Genomic DNA, 16,863 nt, shown 5'->3' with positions numbered 1-16,863 from the left:
GGCACAATAGTGCCCCATTATCCACAGGACATACACTCCCAAGACCCCCCACAGATGCCCAAAACCATGGAGAGTACCAAACCCCATATATACTGTTTTTTCCTGTACATACAAAGCGGTGATAATGCTTAATTTATAAATGAACCAATTTATGAATTATACATTTATTCATAATCTATTATAATTTATAAATTAATAACTTAGTAAAAAACGAATACAGTAACAGTAGAACAGTCACAGCGTACTGTAAGAAAAGGCATGTGAATGTGGTCTCCGTCTCTCGAAATATCCTACTGTACCGTACTCACCCTTCTTCCTGTGATGACGTGAGAGGATAAAATGCCTCCGTGACGGGGTGAAGTGAGGTGAATGACGTAGGCATGGGACGCAGCCGAGGCTACTGTTGACCCTCTGACCTTCCATCAGAAGGAGGACCCTGGGCTTCTGGGCCTTGATTGCCCATAGGTAACGGAAATTGCAGACAGAGAAATTGCAGATGATGGAGAAGGGTATAAGATAGCAGGCTGGCAGAAGGAGTGATGGGAAAAGTAGGCCTTGAATAGGCCTTGGGATGTGGGGCTTGAATTTTGACTGGTGACGTGGAAATGGGAGCTCTCAGAGATGAAGGAGAGGCGCCTTCTGGCTGGGACAACCTGCATCAGGAGGAAAGCTGATGAAGGGCCAAACTGTGACGGCCTCTCCCATCAGAGTGTGGACGATCTCCGCCAGCTGCAGGAACCCGTGACGGTATAGTGTGGAGACGTTGTGTGATCTCATCTACTTGAAGAAGGATGATCCAATGGGGCTGACTCAGAGGGGTGCACAGGGAGAAGACTGAAGGCGAGAAGACCAGCGAGCAGGCCACTGTTGGGGGAACAGAGTGTGAGCCAGCATGGCGGTGTGGGTCCACGAGACTCAGCAACCGATGGGCGCGGGGAGGAAGAGAAGACAGTGAAGCTGTTAGCAAGAATCAGAAATAGAAGAGGAGGACGGGTTTGGGGGCAAAAATGGGAGGTTTTGAAACAGATGCAGTTTCTCGAGACTGCGTATTATCCGGCAGCTTGAAAGGGGGAGATGCCAGGGCCCAGGGTACAGATTTAAGAACTCTATGCAATAAAAGGAATTTAGCATAGACAGAGAAGAGGGCTGAGCATGTAACCTCGGGCAACACATAGCCTAGAAGGAATAAGAAGAGGAGCAGCAGAGTGATGTGTGAGGAACACCAGATTAGTACAGTCTGGGAGGAACCAAGAGTACTGGGATATCTTGGTTGCAAGAGACAAATAAAACTCAAGGTGACTTAAGCCAAAAAAAAAATTTTTTTTATTGTATCTCATATATTTGTTTTCTATTGCCACATAACAAATTACCATCACTTAGTGGCTTCAAACCACACCCTTGTTGTCCTGGTTTCCGCAGCTACCACGGCTTAGCTGGCTTCTCCATTCAGGGTTTCATAAGGCCGAAATCAAGGGGTTGGTTGGACTGCATTTTCACTGGGGGCCTGCCATCATCTTTCAAGCTCACATGGTGATTGGCAGAATATATTTCTAGGGCTGTCAGCCAGTGCTTCTCTGGTACTTTGTTATGTGGTGCTAACCCCTACCCCCCCCCCCCCCCCCCAACCCAAATATGTCCTCTCATTTTGAATCTCATTCACGGAAGAGCCTGTCCCTTGGAAGGGCTCACCTGATTAGGTCAGGCCCACCAAGGATAATCTTTCTATTTTAAGGTCCCTTGACTCGGGACCTTACTTTTCGCTGCAAAATCCCCTCCAAGTGGCAGCAGTTGAATTAGTGCTTGATTCAATAACTAGGAGAAGGTGTGTGTGCATAGGACATAGGGCAATCTAGGGGGCCACTGTGGATTTTTGTCTCTTCACAACATCACTAAAAAAAATCCAGAGATAATTCTCACTTTTGGCACGGCTGGATCCGAGGCACCTCATCGTCATCAAGACTCAGACTTTCTGTCTTTAAGCTTTGCTCCCTGGTATAGAGTCTCATTCTCAAATGGGCTTTCCTCACAAGGAAGTAAAAACAGCTCTTAGGAGGCAACACTTGAGTGTTCCAGCCTACCCGAGAGAGGCCGATGATTGGCTTTGGTTATGTGCCTGTCCCTAAAACCAGGCATCATAGTGAGAGGGATACGTATTCTGATTTTCCAGAACTAGGTCATGTGCCCGTCTTTGCACCCAAGGTGTGAGGTCACCCCAGCCTGGATAACAGAAGAATGGGGGAGAGGTCATTCCAGAAAGATAATGTTCAGGCAAAGATGCCAGTCCACTAAATATAAGTAAAAGGAAATCGAAGGAACTATCGAGGAGCATAACCAAATAGTAGAAGAGAAGTCAGGGAGGGAAAGCCACTGCTTTCAGGAGGCAGGTTAAGCTGTACTTGGTACAATACCAGCATGGAATTTATCCCACACTCTCACATGGTCATTAGTGAACAGGAGAGAGGCAACAGCCATTTGGGAATGTAGCAGAGCCTGTGGAAGGTCTCCTAGGGATAGCAGTGGCTGAGTGTGTTTCGGCCGAGAAGTTTCTAGCAGAGAAGAAAAAGATTAATGGAGATAGGAAGGACAGAATTAACCCTGACAGGACCTGGAGCCAGTAGGGGGAGAGCAGACAAGAGCCCAACACTAAAGCAACAAAAATTTCCCCCAGTTTAGAAGGCCTTTCTGGTTTTTTGCCCATTTGCCACCTCTCTAGACCAGACAGATGTTACTCCTTCCAGTGTAGCCTTTTTAGAGTGATCAAATATACCCAAAAGATTCTTAACCTCTGCCTGGCTAGGTCATTGACTGAAAGGCTTACCTTTAGGGAAGGCTTACCTGTAGCGGTTCTCGAAGTGTGGTCTGTGGACCAACAGCACCAGCATTACCTGGAAACTTGTTAGAAATGCAAGATCTCTGGCCCCACCCCAGGTCTAATGAATGAGAAATGGGGGGGGGGGGCAAGCATCTGTGACCTCAGAGTGTTTGTTTCATAAGCCCTCCAAGGTTTTTTTTTAAGGTTTTATTTATTTATTTATTGGAAAGAAAGCAAGAGAGCGTGCAAGCAGGGGGAGGGGCAGAGGGAGAAGCAGGCTTCCCCGCTGAGCAGGGAGCCCAATGCGGGGTTCCATCCCAGGACCCCGAGATCATGACCTGAGCCAAAGGCAGATGCTTCACCGACTGAGTGACCCAAGCACCCTGACCTCCAGGTTTTTCTGATAATGGTTCAGGTTCAAGAGCACTGCCTCAGAGCATCCAATCTCCCCACCACACACCACCAGGCTTTCCCTACCAGTGGCTTGGAAAGCGGTGAGCATCAAGGATAAAATTCACTAATGACTCCACATGTAATGGGTTGGAAGAACCAAAGAGAGAAGGCGAAGTTGTAACTTAATTGTTCTCCTGTTCCTGGAGGGCTTTCATGTGGTTGGTAAGGCATCGTAGGAGCCACGGGATCCTGGAGGACGGAGGCAGGTGGGAAGGGCTTCAATGATACTATGGAGTCCTCATTCCTTTGGAGTAAGGGTTAAGTCATAGAACAGGTTTTGAATATGGATCATTTAATTTAAATGCAGGCTCTCCTACTAGACACGGTGAGGGGGCTGCAAAAGAAAGGGGCGACAGGGTTTCCTTCATCCAGGAGCTTAGAAACTTTTTGAACCTCCAAGACTTAAGTAAATCCAGTGGAGTATATAGAAAGGCGGTATAATGGAGTGCTGAACTGAAAAGGATCTTGCGTCAAAATGTGTGGTAGAGCCTGTGAGTGCTGTGGGCACTCAGGGGAAGGAGAAATTGGCATTGTGTCATTTTCTTCTCTGGACCAGAGGATGAAACTGTCAGCCTGGTATCATTTCCCAAGTCTGATGGCTGGGATTTGGGGGGGGGGAGGGCGGTATTGGCCTCTTGGCTTCCAGAAGACCTTTCTCCTGCTCTCTCTTTTCTTTCCCAGTTTGCTAAAGTTTGTCAAAACTGCAAAGTCAAAAAAGGAGTTGTATTTCGAGACTTGGAGCTTGGAGTATTACTAATGTCTTTGGTTATATGAGAAAGCTGTAGGAGAAATTACGTTTTTCCTGGATGTCTTTAGATGGGACAAGACTCAGAAGTTTGGCTTATTTATTCCAAACAGACTTTCAGACTTCCTTCATTCACGGGGAGGACATGAATGAACCTGTCTGAGGATGCCTTCATTTTGCAGGATGAAGAAAGCGAATTAGCTGATTCTCCTTAGCAGAAGGATTAAGTTGTACCAGATCGGGGATGATAGGGAACGAGAAAACGCTTCAGATGAGCACAATATTTTCATTACTTTTTATTGCTTTCCATCCTGTTGTTTGCCTGGGTAAATAAACAGGTAACCAAAGCAAGAACCAAATGAGAAGGCTCACAGGACACAGACATAAAGACTGGAGTTCAAGAGAAAAATAATAAAAACATCTTAATAGGAAAGAGGAAGCCAGCAAATTTGGAACCTACTGCAAAGCACTGGGAAGATTTTTTTCCGAAGTTTACATGTAATGTGATCTGTTTTTAGCCCTTTTGGGGGAGGGGGAAGAGGGTTTTCTTAACTCCAGCTGTGGCATGCAGGTGTTAACAGAGTTTCCTTTTATTTCACCGTGATGACGGGTGACTTGAGATGCATTAGGAAACCAGAGGCTTCCTCTCCTGTCACATCAAGTATAATAGCTGCATTGAACCGTGTTCCTCTAGCAGAAATTAGTGTTTGTTGTTCTGATGTTCTGACAGTCGGGAAGAAGAATCCTCTCTTATTTCAAGGTATCGAGAACAGTTCTGTGGCCCATTTCTTGATAAAGGAGACCCAGTAGAAATGGCCAGGGGAAGAAAAAAAAAAAAAAGATAAAATACCAGAAACTAATCGTACAGGTCCAGTCAGATCCCATCATGCAGAGGCTGTGTTCTCTACCTGCCGAACTTCTCTCACGTGGTAGTTTTGTAACAAAAGCATTCCGAAGCCCCTCCTCGGGAGGCGGTATTCCCAACATGATCGCAAATCACAGTGTTTCTTTTTGCTTCGTAATGCCTATCCGATCTGCAAATTTCACACATGGACTACGAATGATACACACTCATTCTGTCTGCCCCTCCTGATGCAGTGAGCTCCTTAAAGGCCTGGTCCTTGGCTGTTTCGTTCACCGTTATGAACATAGAACCTGGTGAATATAGGAAGCACCAAGTAAAATTTTGTCCAATGAATGAATGAATGAATATGAAAACACTTCATACACCTGAAACCATAATGTTGTCTATCAATTATACCTCAATTTAAAAAGAGAAGAAAGCACTACAATTGTAAACTGTATTCACTATAAAAGCCCCAGTTAATGATATTCATAGCAGATACCTCCTTTCTCCCTTCTGTCCTAATTTTCTTCTCTCCGTTCTGATTTTCTTCTCTCCGTTTTTTTAGTTATTTTGAGGTATACTTGTCAGTATCTTACCAATTCCAAATTAAAGATTTACTATTATTCATTTTTGCCTTTTTTTGGAGATAAGGACCACATTTTTCCCTCGAAAACAGGGTTACACCCACAGTACTAGTCCTGAGCCTCCCGCCTTTGTTCGGCGTGTGCTTTGCGGCTTTGAAAGGGAACTCGTGGATGATTTGTTTGGGAAGCAAACAGGGCGCTAGCGTAGCACTTAAATTCTGTGCTGCTCACCGTCCCCAAGGCCTGTCTCGCAAGTTCCCATACCTCAAGCATGTTCCTCGAGAATACACGAGTCAAAAGAACTCGATCATATTGGCCCCAGAAGAGCTGTTCCTAGCTCTGTCTTCAAGGAGGGAAAAAATCAAGAAATCCAGGTGTGGAAAATATGAAGGATCAGGATATGAATAGGTCTTTTCTTTAAAAGCAACAAACAAACAAAAAATCCTCCAGTCCTCTCCAGCAGGGCCTCAGTGTGCCACTTGTGTGTGTGGAAGTGTTATCCTCGGTGGGCGGGAATGGCAGACAGCCAAGTGGAAAATTTCACAGCCCTGCAAACCTCCAGTGCACTACACACTGTAAACCTGCCATCGGAGGGAGCCGTGTGGCAGGGACCAAAGAACGGGGAGCCCGCACAGGCCCCTGTCCCCCACCTTCCATGCCCCCCTCCTTCCCTTTCCTTCCCGCTCTGATCCAGGTCTTCACTTTCTTTCTCCCTGAGCTTCCAGGCGGCTCTGTTTCCGGTTCTGGGCTTCCCCGGACCCCTCAATGGAAGGGAAGTTTTAGCACAGCAGCCCATGCAGACTTTTTTTTTGCACGTTTGGGTGCCCCAGGGAGAGCTGAGTGTTGGTGGCTAGCCAAAGCTGGCTTTTAAATTCTGGCTTGGAGCTCAGTAACAGGCTTATGACCACTAATAATACTTGGCGTTTACATAGTGCCTTTCTTCTCGGGAACTGTGAGTACTTTGCAAGAGTGATCTATTGATCTTCCCAACAACCCAGGGAGGTATGAAAATGGCAAGAGGTGATGGTCCTAGCTCCATTCCTTTGGCAGAGAGTAAAATCAGGTAGCGTGTTAGGAGGCCACGTTGCAAGTTGGCATCTTAGCTGGGATTACATCAGGAGTCCCCCAGAACTGGCTTCAACTTTATGGGTGTTGGGGGCGGAGGGATGGGAGGGAAGAGTGGGGAGGGGCAGGGAAAAAAGGCTGACCTGGCCACGCTGTGTCTCCTGGGGCCGGAGCAAAAATACTACCTTTGTTTTCTTTTCTTTTCTTTTCTTTTCTTTTTTTTAAAGGAAAGGGTACTGGAAAATGGTCTTTGGCGAGTTATCCATTAGTCTAATGGATCGTGAGACTTCATTTGTTGAGATAACCAGTGATTGGACGAGGCATTTACCTCTTCCTCTTTCTTCTCTGCTACTCCCGCGCTAGGGATTTCTCGCTCCTCTGGAAGGAAGAAAGAACACGCCTGAGCCCAGGAGCGCTCCAGCGTCTTGTGGGAAGTCTCCATGGTGAAGGCTGAGCCAGGGCTGCCTGCGAACAGCGCGCAGTGAATGTCGTAAGTTAACGAGCGGAGCATCTGCCGCGGCTTGCCTCGCGAGGGTTTGTGAATCATTGCATGTCAGCGAGCCAGGGCGATGAAGGGGCATGAGCTTGAGTTCTAAGTGATCATCCAATTAATTTCTTTTCTTTAGAGGAGAGGTTCTGTTTCTATTTGCCGTGAACTTGCCTTTCTCTCCGCTGGTGTGGGGCACTGCTCATTATCTCCTTCTGGTATAAAAGAGTGGGAGACAGTGATTCTCCAGGTGCAGTTACACGCTATCAAGTGTAGCCTGACTCTTGCCACTGGGCTGTCCCGGTTCTTTTAGGTTTGGTGGGTAGAGGGTAAAATTCTCCAGGCGAAGGATTAGCAAGGAGAATTTGCACCCAGCAAATATTTTTATTTATGTGAAGTGTTTTGTTTGTTTTGTTTGTTCTTGGAATGAATTTTTTTTTTTTTTTTGCCTGGCTTTCAAAAATCTGAGGTATGCAAATACAGTCAGTTCTTTAGGGCGCTTCTCTTATTCAAAATTGGCTGACTTACTGGTTTTTATCAGGTTGCAGGGTCAAGGCTTTGGGATTAGTACAGTCTCAGCTGCCAGTTGCTTTTCACGAGGAACTTTACTATCATGGTTGAAGAGATAGAGCACGCTATGGGCTTCAAGGAGCGTATATCCGCCACAGAATTTAGGAATTTAGGAATCTGACCAGCTCTGTTGCTTTCTGGAGACTTTACCTCATTGCTAGATTGTGTCCCCCCAAAAAATTTACAAGGTTTTAATCAGGAAAGAATACAGCTGCAGGAAACCTAGGGTGGGCTATGAGTGTATTGTCTTCAAGTTTTAGAAAATTAAGAACCAACTTTGACTAGGACTTTGTGTATGTGTGGGTGTGCGTGTGTATGCGCGTACGTGTGTGTAAATACGTGCATACATATACATATTTTATAAATATTGTATATTTGTGCAAATATTATATATACATAAATACATATATTTGTGTGTATATATATATGTTACAGACTTATATATGTATTTATATAAAATTTTATATAATAAGTTCTTAACTTCTTAACGATTCAGTCAAGAAACTTCTCCAGGCATTTTTAACTTATATTTTTGCAGTTGCACTAATGATTTTGAAAGAGCAAGGTGCCGCAACATTAGGGCATGTATCAGGGAGAAAAAGCATTAACGCTGAAAAGAAAAATTCCCACTGAATATTTTTATTTCGCGGTTTTCTAAAAATTCGTATTAAAATATGCATCTTTATCCATATTTCCTCAGGGTTAAATAGTCATATTAAAATAAGCTTATTAAATTTAAAATCTCCCAGCACCTCATAGTAAATGGTGGGAAACGCTGGTGTTTTAATGTGTTTCCGTTTTGTGCATATGATCACGTTGGTTCCGGTGGAAATACACATAATGCTCCTGGAGTCAACAGACCTGAATTCTATTCCTGGTCCTATGGTCGAGGTCAAGAAAGTCTGCAACTTGGACAAGTCACCAACCCCCATCAAGTGTTATTTTGTAAAGTCCGTATGTTACTTTTTATTTTGTAAATCTATATGCAACATCAAACAACCTGTGAATTGATCAGTTGACATCTTGGTTTGAGGTCCCCATAAGGGGCCCAGTATTGGGTAGGGCACTTTAATACTTACTAAAAAAAAAAAATCTCTCTTGTTGTAAACGTTTCTGTCACTATTAAGGAATAATTTGGGTCCCAGAGTAGCAGTGTATTTTACTAGAAATTATTTTCCCAATCAGATGGCTGTTAGAATACACTTCTGGTGATTTCTCTTTTCCTGGTGATGTTTTTTAAAGCATTTTTATCCGAGGAAACAAGTGTCTTATGGAAAAGTGCTTTAGGTTTCAGGTTACATCTAAATAAATAATGCAGGTACTGTAATCAAAACAGCTTTTGTTTCAAATCTGCTGGGTTGTTTTTTTTTTTTTTTAAACCATTGCTTTAATGCTCATGTGATACCCTGTCAAACCCCAAACATTAAATGAGGTTTTCAAACAAGTTCTGGAGTGTAAACTTCAAGATGCCACATGGCCAACTAAAGTAATTTTATTTTATTTATTTATTTTTAAAGATTTTATTTATTTATTCGACAGAGATAGAGACAGCCAGCGAGAGAGGGAACACAAGCAGGGGGAGTGGGAGAGGAAGAAGCAGGCTCCTAGTGGAGGAGCCTGATGCGGGGCTCGATCCCATAACGCCGGGATCACGCCCTGAGCCGAAGGCAGACGCTTAACCGCTGTGCCACCCAGGCGCCCCCAACCAAAGTAATTTTAAAATCCTTCTGTAAGTGGAGCGTGTTGAGAGAAAGGAAGAAAATATGAAATTCTAGTGAACTCCTTCAGTGCTGAGGACTTCCTTTGGCAAATTGCATTTGTTTGTTGGGGGGGAGGGTCCCCATTTACTCAGCAAGTTGTGAAATTAGTAATCTTAGTCATTAGGAATCTTTTGAGATCTTGGTGCATTTTTACATTAAATTCATAATTTGGTGTCCTTGGTGCCCAAAAGCCTATGCCCTGATGAGAGGGAAGGCAGATTTTCAAAGAACATGTGCTTGCAAATGGGGTAGGAATGTGGATATATAAATATTTGAGTCACCATCATAGCAGCCATTGGAATTAGCGGCTTCTGTCCTCAGCATTCCTTGCAGACTGCACCCCAAGCTTAACTCCCTCTGCAGGACCCCTCCGCCTGTCCCCGTTAGCTGCCTCTCAAACCTGCCGGCATCTTTCTAGCAGATGAGCGTTCCTCCAGAGAGGGTCTCGAACTGGCCCGAAGATGTGGTATCTTGTACGTGAAAGGGGTGGTAATGAAAACTTACCGACGCGTCGGGAGACCTGTGGAACCCCTAAAGCTCCGTGCGTGCGATTTTTGAGGAGTAACTTGAGAAAGTTGAGTTAAGTGACCTCTGGTGGTTCTTGCTGTGTGTGTCACATTGCATAATGTGCCAGCTTGGGTGAGGCAGGCGGGACCTTCATTTTAGCCTGTTTGGCTTCTAAAAGGCAATGTTTGGGCACAACTTCCATTTACAACTGCTTTTAAATATTGAGCACAGTCTTATGCTATTATATATAAAGACGTATGTATCCTGTCTGTCACCGTTGTGATACCCACCTTCCAGGATAGCATGACAACTCAAAGGTGTTCATCTGAGTGCTTTCTAAGAATATAGTTTTCGTCATTTAAATTTGGGGTCCACCCATTGGTCCTTTGGAAAATTAAATATGAGCCGCTTTTGAAATTAAGTTTTTAAAAACTGTCCACCTCCGCACTCAAATATTGCTTAGCATAGGGACGCCTGGGCGGCTAGTTGGTTAAGCATCCAACTCTTTTTTAAAGATTTTATTTATTTATTTGACAGAGAGAGACAGCCAGCGAGAGAGGGATCACAGCAGGGGGAGTGGGAGAAGAAGAAGCAGGCTCCCAGCGGAGGAGCCTGATGTGGGGCTCGATCCCAGAACACCGGGATCACGCCCTGAGCCGAAGGCAGACACTTAACGACTGAGCCACCCAGGCGCCCCAAACATCCAACTCTTGATGTTGGCTCAGGTCACGATCTCCGGGTCGTGAGATTGAGCCCGGCATCGGGCTTTGTGCTGGGCGTGAAACCTGCTTAAGATTCTCTCTCTCCCTCTGCCCCTTCCTCTCCCCCTTTTCTCTAAAAAAATAAAAATAAAAAAAATATATATATATTGCTTAGCATATATGCACAGAGGCAATAATCAATATTTCTTTCTTAGGCTTCTCAGCCTCAAGTAGGACTTCTCAAGTTATCTTTTCAAAGCAGCCTCTCCTGACCTATTTAAACACCCCCCCATCCCTCTGTACCTGCTAGCGTACTTCCTTTTCCTTTTAAGCATCTTATATATTATATATTTATTTGTTACTCGTCCATCCCCTCAACTAGACTGTAAGCCCCATGAAAGCAGGCATTTTATTATTATTATTACTATTATTATTATTAGCTGAATCCGCCTGAAATGCTGTTTGGCCCATAGTGGGCACTCAGCAAATCATTGTGGAGTGAACGTCCCAGGAGAGTGTTAGGATGCCTGGGCTTCTCACGTGTGGGCTAACCCATTAGAAATAGGAATATAAACACGTTTCTGAGGAGGCCTGCTTGAGTCTGGTAGAGGGTGACATGGAGAGACCCATCTAGTTTCTTTTACTTAGAAGTCGATACTAAATGTCTGCGATGTGAATACGTAAATGTGGGAAAGGAAACAATTTGTTTAAAAAAATGTTTTATAGAACTATCAATAGAGGATGGGGATTTTCGGATGCTTTTTTAAAAAAATCCTGCCCTGTGTGTATTTCCTCTCATGTTCCATTTGAGTGGTTTACTTTATCCGTTTTCTGAGTAGCGTGCCCTGGCATCGTTCTGTGAATGGAGGTGGGTTTGTCTCTCCCCATCACATCATTTCGTCGCCCCGAGAGCAGGAGCCAGGCTTGAGGTGTGCTCTCTCCCCAGAAAGAAACTCACCATTTACTGAATCGCATCCTTTACCCTGTCTTTACTTCTGGATGGCGAACAATTTGGAACAAAGGAACGGTATGCTGACACGGATTAAGCCCATCCAACGTCTTCTGTGGTGTGAGGGAGGGTGTTCACAAAGGCTTTCTTTCTTTTTTAAAGATTTTATTTATTTATTTATTTATTTATTTATTTATTTGTCAGAGAGAGAGAGAGGGCACAAGGAGGGGGGAGAGGCAGAGGGAGAGAGGGAGAAGCAGACTCCCCGCTGAGCAGGGAGCCCGATGCGGGGCTTGATCCCAGGACCTTGGGATCATGACTTGAGCTGAAGGGAGACGCTTCACCGACTGAGCCACCCAGGCGTCCCTCACAAAGGCTTTCTTAAGGTGGCATCATCCTACGTTGCTTTTGAGGATGGCAAGAATAAAGGTGTCTTGGATTTTGTGTGTTTATGGCCCCCCCCTTGTCAGAGGAACTGCTCTGAGTGCAGGAGTTACATTTTTCCTAGGAAGAAACCAGAAGACCAAAATACACACCTCTGTGCCTATTTATACAGCATTATGCTGTCTTCATAAGCTTCGAAAAATGGCAGCTGAATTTCTAGTCCCCAGAGTCAGAGAATTGCATACACACACTCTGGTAAGAGTGATTTGGGAATTTCCTGCGTGTCTGGTAATTTGTACCTTTTAGATTTGCTGTCTGTGACACCACATTCTCTAGCATTATTGCACAGAAACCAAAAAAAAAAAAAGAGAGAGAGAGAGAAAACTGAAGCAGATAAGGGGGTCAGGGGAGAAGGGGAGACTTTGCTGTTAGAATAACTAGGGAACCGGCCTCGCTGTTTTCAGTTCTCGCTTCTGAAAGCCCTGTAACTCGGCCTGCGTGTCCTCAAGGCTCTGACTGAGCTGCTCGGTGCAAGGCAGTCTCTCGTGTGGCCTGGGATCTTCTCGGGTTTTCGGCTTCACCCTCTTCTCTGCCCTTTTCACACTTCCTTCCAGCATGTCTCACTGATAGCCTCACTAATTCCTGGCTCTGGCCCCTCTGGCGGGGCCTGTGTGGGAGCTGCTCCTTCTGAGAGCTGATGTCAGAACTCCTTCCTGAGTCCTTGGCAAAGTCTAGCCCATCCCAGGCACACCCTTTCCCCTCGGCGTCACCTTCCCCCAGCGCCAGGCCTCCTCCTCTCCTCTCAGGCACCGCGGAGAGGAGAGGGAGAGCCAGAGAACCTGCAGAAGCCGTGGAAGGGAAGATGCTCGGGCACCTTCTACAATATTCGTGTTCCGGGAGGGGGGGAAGCTTGAGTAGGGCCGAGGTCAACGTTTGAGTGTTCTCTTGAAGATGAGAATTCACCAGATAAATGATACTTAGGAAAAGACTGCCATGTGCCAAGGTGTGCCAAAGGCTGTCAGGGATACAGGATGCGTGACCGATATTTACTGCCCTCCGATTGCTGCTGGAGCCCTTGCGGGGGAGGGGGGTGCACTCGGGGTGTGAGGCAGGTGCCCTGGCAGGGATGATGGGTCACAGTGCTCAGAGCCCGGTGTTCAGGGAAGGCTTCAAGCACCACTGCACAGCAGAATCGGGCCTTGAAGCAGAAGTAGACCTTAGTCCCGTGTATGTGGGTGCTTTGAGAAGGCGGGGGGGGGGGCAGATAAAAACAGTCTCTTATTTACCTGCTCTTGAGTCTCAGCAAATGAAACTTTTCCATCAGAACCTTCTTCCCATCCAAAATGATGTGATAGAACAGCCAACAAAGGCACAGAAGGGGGTTTGTGGCCTCAGAGCACCATTCTCCTTTAGGATCATTTTATATATTTATTTGCAAAAGCTGAAGCCTGAACTTAGGAAACCATGCCGTTCAACCCAGGCAGGGCTAGTGCTTCTACCTGAACTTTGGCACAAAAGCCACACCCCAGATTAAAAAAGTGTTTCTCAAAGGGTGTATCTTTGAAGTGTCCAATGTGGAAGAGTCCGTGTGCACCAAAGAAGGAATGACTCACTCCGGGCCCCTCCCCAGCACTTGAAGTTCTTTCAGATAGAGATCAAGTCAGTCTCATACTTGTGGGCATCTCAGAGGCTGCTTGGATCCCTCATCTTTGTGAAAATATGACTGATGTTTGTGATTTCTCACCCGCTCTCTCATCCCATAGTATTTGAACTCTTTCCCTGATTCCTCTCAAAGATTGTTGTTTCTCTTTTGCTTTCAGACAGAAAAGTGAGGCACAAATCGGAACGAAATTGACACCGTTTTGTCCAAAAGCCCAAACAAAATCCGTTGGTTCTTTCTTACCAGCAAACAAGTTGTTCCTTGGGACTAATGTCAAAAAAAAAGACAAACAGAAAGATAGCCTCATTCTTTTAATTCCCCCACATTTTTCACTTTTGTAAAAGAATCGTTTTTTAGAATACTGAAAATTCATTTAACCTCTCGCCCAACGTGTATTCGTATTAAATTTCAAGTGGTAGCTGTACAATGAATTATGCTAGGTGGAATCTTAGACTGAAAGAATTAATTCATCTTCTAAACATCCTGAACATTAGGTTAACTTTTTGCAGGTGCTTAAATAAGTGCATTTGCGTGATTCAGAAAAAGTTAGCTCTCAACAAGGACAAAATGCTTTTTAGGTGACATAGGAAAATTAGCTGTTCGAAACCTACATTGGAGGAAGTCAGTTTTTCAGTCTTTTTTTTTTTTTTTTTCTATTTGTGCTTATGTCCTAAAATGACTGAAGTAGAGTCCCCCTCCCCCCCCTTGGAAATATTAATGAGATACAAATGGCAATCTTTTGAGAATCTTTAATTTCTAGAATTCAGGCCTGTTCTTGTCAACGTGCTCTTTGGACTCTGAGCCATCTTTTTCCACCTGGGAATTCCACTTCTTTCCCTGTGTACCCTTAGCACGCGTGTTTTGTCACCATCTGCCTTCCAGCCTGAGTGTCTGGCACCGACCGGGATGGGACTCGGCCACCGTGCCGGCAGAATTTCCCTGCTGAGGACCCTTGCATGAGTACTGGGCTCTTTCAGACCACACACAGCCGTCCTCACAAGCTTCGGGACACCCAACTCTGAACATCTAGAAAGAAGAACGTTGTTGCTGGAATCGTGTTCTAAAATTTCCATGAGGTTGCTCTTCATTTCATTTCTCATTTCTCTTCTCAAACCTTTGTAGCTTGCATGGAACTGAGAAATTATAATTTCTCCAGGGCTAACATCCAAGACTTTAATAGGCCGTCTTAATGTGCTGGGCTCCTGCGAGTTGCTACCCGTTACAAGCATTGTAAATTCACTCCGCAGAACAAAGAGGACTGGCCACAAAGACTGTTCCCTTCCTCTACTGTGGCAAGCCCTCATTTTCCAGTTTTCTTTGCCTTTTCTTCTTTGTTCTCCAAGGGGAGGGGGGCATGAGATTAGGATGTTATTGTTCGGAAAGGGGACAGCTCTGGCCTGTACAAACAGAATTTTTTTTTCCCCTCCCCTTTGGCAACCTGAGTTGTTCTACCTGTTTTCTGGCTCTCAAGCTTCTGCTTATGGACAAGCTCCCTCCCCCTACCTGCAGGACACTAATAAATTAAAGATACACATGTCAGTTGGTTACTGCGTGTATCTCCCGCTCACACAATTCATAGTAGAGGCGTTGGGCCTTTATCTGAAGCGAGTGTCTTGCCCTGACTCTGTCACCACTGCATCGAGCACAAGTGTAGATTAAAGGATAGTATGTCGAGGTGAGAGCTATCCACTGGGTAATGTTAGTCTGTCACTTGCTCCAGCCGAGCAGATTAGCTGCCAGTGGGTATCTTGTTGCTGTCATCGGAGTTTGCAATCCAGGTTCCCGGCACTGCTGGCGATCTGTTTCTGTGCCCCAGCAGTGATGCCAGTTGTCCTAGCAACCTGCTGGCTGGCACTTCCCTAAAGGCAGGCAAGGGAGTGGCAGTGGAAGGCGGTGGCCTCCAGAGGGTCAGGAGGGGAGTTGGCAGTCACCTTGCTCCTAGAGGATTTTCCATTTCCCTCATCTGGGCAGGCCTCCAGGAAGGGATGTCAGTACCATGGAAGTGTCACTTACCCAGGATCGTGGACCACATGGTCGTTCTGGGACAAACAGCATCCCGTGGCAAATAACACACCCAGGAGAGGATAGTCCAGGCAGAATTCGGGGACTGTGAGGCCGGGATATTAGGCCATCTCAGAACATTAGATGCCGTCAGGTTTTCTTGGGAATGGGGTTCATGTTCTGGTTGTTTATCTGCCCCGGCATTCCGAGTTGGGGATGCACGTAGCTGTTTGGGAGGAATCGGGTCAGGAGAGGGAGCATGGAGGGAAACACTACAGTGGGTCTTGACTCCTTTTCCCGTTGATGGCTCTGGCCTGAGAGCAGTCCGATGTAACTAGAGCTTCCGTGCTGGGCTTCAGTAATTGATCCGCGTACCCAGCATTGAAAAGGAACGCAACTAACCTTGTCCTCTTCTTTTTAATTACGCTCCTCCTCCCTTGATGTCAAATTGAATTGGCACCAAATCATTTCCTCCCCATTTCTGATGTGGATCCAAAGGAACGTAGAAATCCTGATATTACATCTTAAAGTCCCTAACCTAGCTGGCCTTGCCTAGATTAAGTCTAAATTTGGGCCATCAATTGACATTGGATGTCTCGGGGACTTTATCGCACAGCCACTTCATGGTGGAGGTCCCTAGGACTTGGGCTGACGTTTTCTCCTCGGAGGGCTTCTGTCTGGGTTAGCACAGAGATGTCAGGACATTTTTCACGAAGAAAGAACTAAAGGCAGGGTCTACTTGCAAACCTTGTTTGAGAGATGGTGAGCAAGGGAATCTGATAAATGGGACGTCCCCAGGATATTTGAAACTCACAAATGACATAAGGTATCATCAGAACCTTTCCTTTGATTACCAAAGACTTTCTGCACTGTCAGAGGCCTCATATTATTTGCTCCCCTGAATGACCATACTTAGCTGAGATGATATCCACGTGGAACTACATCGTCCTGCCGGGGAAGCCAGTTGCCCTGTGACAACATTCACAGCGCACTTGGTACACTCAGCAAATACTCATTCCCTCTTCTGTACCTGGAATAAGGATAGACTGGAATTAAGAGAAATGATTTTTAGACCACAGCAAAGCGCTTAGGTAGCTGTTGATACTTTCAGAGCATCCTATGATTCCAAGATGTTTCTTAACAAGTAAAATAAAGCAGTTTTTTTTGACAAATGTGTGGTGTGCTCAACAGGTCATTATTTTAAGTTGTTGAAATGGTTTAAATGGTGGAAGACACTGTGTGTTCCTAGAACAATAAATATACCTGCGATGTGCATTGTGAAACTGGAGAGAAGTAGAGTTGTGGGTTTTTTTTCCAAGATCGTTATGTAAGTCTTCT

At 45.4% G+C, this 16,863-nt stretch overlaps 1 protein-coding gene across 5 annotated transcripts in view; it reads left to right on the top strand.

The window, feature by feature from the left end:
- Positions 1 to 16,863, top strand: part of ATXN1 (ataxin 1) — a 389,590-nt gene that overhangs the window by 235,231 nt on the left and 137,496 nt on the right. For all 5 annotated transcript variants that reach the window (XM_040645080.1, XM_040645078.1, XM_040645079.1 and 2 more), the window contains one exon: positions 6,870 to 6,996. The gene's annotated coding sequence lies outside the window, so the exon portion shown is untranslated. The remainder of the gene's footprint in view (positions 1 to 6,869; positions 6,997 to 16,863) is intronic.

This window comes from Ursus maritimus, unplaced genomic scaffold (assembly GCF_017311325.1).
Source record: "Ursus maritimus isolate PB19 unplaced genomic scaffold, ASM1731132v1 scaffold_30, whole genome shotgun sequence".
In the NCBI taxonomy this organism is placed as follows: domain Eukaryota; kingdom Metazoa; phylum Chordata; class Mammalia; order Carnivora; family Ursidae; genus Ursus; species Ursus maritimus.
Note: the sequence above shows the minus strand (reverse complement) of the source record. Positions and strands in the feature narration are given on the sequence as shown.